The sequence below is a fragment of the Leuciscus leuciscus genome (genome assembly GCF_965113295.1).
Source record: "Leuciscus leuciscus genome assembly, chromosome: 6".
Taxonomy (NCBI): domain Eukaryota; kingdom Metazoa; phylum Chordata; class Actinopteri; order Cypriniformes; family Leuciscidae; genus Leuciscus; species Leuciscus leuciscus.
The window spans coordinates 13,200,482-13,205,839 of NC_138730.1; positions in this window are offsets into that span (position 1 = coordinate 13,200,482).

A 5,358-nucleotide genomic window follows, 5' to 3' on the forward strand; every position below is an offset into this window, starting at 1 on the left:
CCAATGAGATCGGGTTACGGGATGCGATTCTACTGGGAGAACATTCTTCAGAAATACATTTCAGAGCCAAACACTCGAAGATCATAACTATATGATCAAAACAACATTAATCACACATGCATACAGGAAGTTCAGATACAAGTCTGAGTTACATACATTAAAGGATGTTAAGTTACACAAAGGATGTTTGTGTGTGTGTGTATGTGTATCTGGAATGTCACGAGTCTATAAAAGTCACGGGGAGTCCATGCTGAAATGCGGGTTTTAGAGGGGATTCTCCAAAACAGGGTTTCCTTATGTGACTCAAATGTCCCTCGGGGGAGCCACAAAGATGCAATTTTGACCATTCAAGCAGACTTGGAGGCGCCATGAACAAACTCGTTGTCTAAGGAGACAACGAAGGATGTGTTTGGAGATCAGGATTTACTAATTTGAACAGCATGTGACCGCATGTCATAGTCATTGTCGTTACAATAATAATATATGTTTTTAACCTAGCCATTAAACCCTGGACATTATAATAATAATAAACATTAAAGAAAACACTTTTAGGTTCATATGTATGTTTAAATAATATAATGCTATTTATTTTTTATTTCATTTATGTTGATTATATGAAAAGTTAACAGCATAAGTAAGATATGATCATTAGATGTGCAATATCGGGAGACATATGGAGTGGGTCAGACATGATTTTGTCCACTTCATTAAGTTTTGTTTTGTATAAAACCTTTTAAATTGAATTTCATTTTGTATAAATTGTATCTTAATTTTAATCAATGTTTCATCAACCAATAGCATAGATTTAATAAATGAGAAGCAAATATAGCAGACAGTCTAATAAGGACATGCAAGACGCCATCGCAATCACTTGCATTGCTCGTGAAATGGAGCGGGTATAGGCTACTTCACAGGCCTGATAAATACATATATAGAAAGCTTGAAATGTCTACTTTTTAAACAATTCAAAACGAAAAGAAACAGACTACTTTCTTATGTAATCCGTATAAAATGTGCATGTCCTCAATAGGCAAGTTCACTACATTTGGATATTTTTGTGTAATTATATTTATTAAACCTGTAGAATACTTTCCAAACCGTAACATATAGTATTATAAATGTTGTGTTCAGATGTTCATAATATTAAAAAAATAAACATTAGAATAACTTTTAAAATGGAGTGAACACAGAGCAGAGTGGACCCAAAGTGGAGTGATTACAGAACGTGGAGAGAGGAACGTGCTTTCGCTCCACTCCAGGCTTTGATCACATCCCCCTCAGCAATGTGAATTCATCTCATCTTTCCTTAATTTAAGACCTATTCAAACTAAAATTATGATATATATTACACTATCTGAGAAATGTAAGCCTATTCACAGCCTTAAAATTATGAAAAGTGAATTCAAGACAATAAGGACAGACAGGAACCCTGTAATTGATGGAAATCCGTCGTAGACCTGCTGCAATTAGCGGAAATCCGTTGCAACAACGGAGAACTTTAATCCCTGCATTCATCAAGGCAGCTGCATGTGGGCTCCTCTGAGGCAGACCACTCTAACTCGAGCTCTTCGACAGCTTTGGAGAGAACGCAGAATAATTCGGCATCCAGCCCAGCTTTAGCATTGCTCTGGTCTCTCATCCACTGAGCCTGACCAATCCTCGGCGTCTGAAGCCGCCAATTACAAGCTGTCATTGTGAAGATCCTCCAAACGAGACGAGGCCACTCGCCAAAAGAGGGTCGCTAGTCTGCACAGGTAAAGAGCACCGGAAAACATCTCTGTGTGGGCGGAGTGAGGCACGCAGGGCCTGTGCCGGTGTGAGCTCCTCTTGCCTGACTGTTCAGACCTCTGGCTCCGCTGTTTTGTTCTCCGAGGTCCCTGGGAGGAAGAAAATGGGAGAGCGCGAGGGGCACTCTCTGAAAAGAAAGTGATGCTCAAGCGTAGAGAGGAGAGACTCATGCTCTCGCAGTGAGAACAGCTCGTCTCGGTGAGGCACTCACTGTGCTCATCAGATGGGTGCAGGTGGGCTCAAGTGGGACATTTACAACAACGCCGCAAAATTTGCACTTTGAACATTTGCTCTTTGAATGCACGCCGGATAGCCACTGAAATTGGATAACACGGTCACATCCATAATAATTTTTTTCAACAGTGGTTTGATAGTTGCATGCTTAAAATATTCTGGAAATTTCCCTTCTGAAAGACTCTTATTTATTACAGATAAAATACATGGCCCAATTGCATAAAAAACCTGAAAGAGTAGGTGTGTTGGAATAACATCAGTTGCAGACATAGTGGGTTTTAATTGCTTACCAAGTTCATGAAGAGAGTTAGCGAATATGCCATGGCGCAAGCGCAACTGGCATTTAAAGGGAATATGAGATGAAACTCTGATTGGTTTAACGCACGTAAAACAGAAATAGGCTCAAATTCATTCAAAACTGAGGTACTGGCAGCACGGATCGAGGGATCATAATCTGGGGGGATAATGAGCTGTCTGATATCACTTATTTTATCTGTATCTAAGAAAATGTTCACAAACTATAGCTGGTTTATCAAAGTGAAAATCAACAGAAGGACTTATGACAGAGTTTATAGTGGAAAAAAGAATCCTATGTCTATGACAGTTTTTAGATATGATGTCTGAGAGGTATTTAGTTTTAGCTGCTTTCACAGCTTTTTGATAGCTGGTCAGAGAAGTACGTAAAATTTCAAGAGACACATGCAGCTTTTCTTTTTTCCACTTTCGCTCTGCGTACTGACATACTCATCTCAGTACTGTGTTGTTTAGCCACGGCTCGGCCTTATGTTTTTGTTGTTTTTTTCTGCAAAGGGGCTATAGAGTCTAAAATGTCAGTGCAGGTGGCGTTAAACCAAATAAGTTGTTTTTCAGCATTTAAATTGTTGGAGGAACAGTCAGGAGAAAGCAGTTGGTAAGCCTCCTTAAAATGTATAGAGAAATCCTCACAAAATGTAGGGCTAAACATACGGGACCAGAGTACAGGCTTCCTCGCTTTGGAAAATTGACCCGAGAAAGAACTGGTAAACATTACAGGCTTATGATCGGAAAAACTTAACTCACAGATTTTAAGATCACAGATAGAAAGGCCATGTACCAAAACCAGGTCAAGTGTATTGCCCAATGCATGTGTAGGTCCTTTAACCATATGGACTAAATCAAAAGAGTCAAGAAGACCGATAAACTTCTTTGCTATGGGATAAGTATCACAACAGATGTAGCGTGCTGCAGAAAGCAGGTGAAGGCGAGGATCTAAATGCACATAGTAACACATTAAACAGATAACACAGAACTCAAAGAAAATCTCAGTTACGTATGTAACCCTCGTTACCTAAAGGAGGGAACGCTTTTTCGCTGAGGAGCCGAGTGGAGCCCGGAGTCAGCGGTTGTCCAAACAATAGTGGCGACCGGACTACATCTCCATTCCCTCCTTCAGGGAACGAGGGTTACATACGTAACCGAGACGTTCCCTTTCAGTCGCTCACGTTCGATGTAGTCGACGTATCGACTGATTGGGATCCCTATTACAACGTCACTAGTGTTGCCACCTTCCAGTGCCTAGACAAAAGCCTCCTGATCCTCCCGCATATTGAGGCGGAGATAGGACAGGGCTTAGGCCAGGAAAGTCCCTGCTGTTCCACAGGACCACTGGCAAAGTGGTAATCTTTCGTTGGAAGGAATACCTTCCTGCCCGTAGGGAGGTAACATGTGGAGAATAACACATATGGACTGAGCGAATTACATATGGAATGTCACTGAGGTGGCTCCAGTTGATAACGGGGGAGACGCAATCGGTCAGTGACGGCAGAGCAGGCTCTGCCAAGGGAAGACACAGGCTCGCCGGAGGGAGCCGTACTGTGGAAGAATACAGATATGGGATCGCTGTAGGGATTGCAACATATGGACCCAGCCTAGCACAAGTTCCACCAGTAAGGCAGAAGGAACAGAGAAAAGCCAGGGCTGGGTCTGCCTCCTCCGGGGCAGCGCTTGCAGGCTCACCACCTGGTCCCGCTTAAGGGAGAGGTAGGAACCTTGGGCACGTGTCCAGGCCGGGGTCTCAGATATCATGAGAGTTGGCCGGCCCGAATTCCAGGAACGATTCATTGACCAAAAATGTGAGCAGGTCCCCTACCTTCTTGATAGAGGCAAGCAAGCAGGAGAACTGTTTCTTTAAAACAGGATTTTTAACTCAGCTGCCTGCAGTGACTCAAGGGAAGGTCTCCGAGTGCAGTAGCACCAGAGATAAGTCCTAAGAAGGTATAGAGGGGGCGCAAGGCGGATTCAGTCTCCTTGCTTCCCTCAGGAACCCGACGATCAAGTCGTGCTTCCCTAAGGATTAGATCCACTGCATCGTGATGTGCCTTAATACAAAGGCAACATAAATTTTTATGGTGGAGGGAGCCCTTGCTCCGACCCATCTTGCAGGAAAGAAGCACAGAAGTGATCGAAAACCTTTGGGGGTCTTCCCGTGAGAAGAACACCAACAACGAACAGGTTCCACTTCAGGTCGTAAGCAAGCCTCACTTTTTAGAGGGAGCTCTCGCAGAAGTGATGGTATCACTATTTTGCTTAGACCCCGTGGTCAGCTCTGCCCTACAAAGGCAAAAAACCTTAACTCGCTAGAGTGTGGAACTGAGAAAAATTACTTTAAAGATTTTTAGTTGTTCCGCCAAATTAATTATAGGTAGGACACTGGAAATCTGTCAATTAGATGTTTTAGTAATGAAAATTATCTACATAAAAAAAATCTTGAGTTCAAACTTGACTTTTGACCACTATTTTAAAGTTACTGTACTCTGCCTTTGTATTGTCAGCAAAAAGTGAGAAGTCATGCCAAGGCTAAAGGCAGTAACTTGCACATTATCAATATTTGGTTGCTGATCACCATTAACAAAATCATTATAGTAACACCTGTATAAAACTAATGATCATGACATTTATGTTGTATGATTTACAATTATTTATAGCCATCTACTTATTGCTATCCTGTGCTTTGGTTGCATTCTGATGGCATTATTAATAGCCTACATTAGACATGACAAAATACCTTCATAGCAGTAATGAGTTCAATTGGTACCGACATAAGACTTGCTAAGTGCGCGTTCAAAATGATCACGATAAAACAGATCCTCTCGCACATTCGACCCAGGGACTGGTTTATAGCGGTGGATCTGAAAGACGCATACACTTTCACATTGAGATAGCCCCTCATTACAGGCGCTTCCTGAGATTCGTGTTTGAAGGTGTCGTGCTTTTCACGAAAAGTACGAACGCCACTTCCCCTTTGGGACTCAGTGGGGAGCGCGTTCTGGACTACCTAGACTAATGCATTTATAGCAC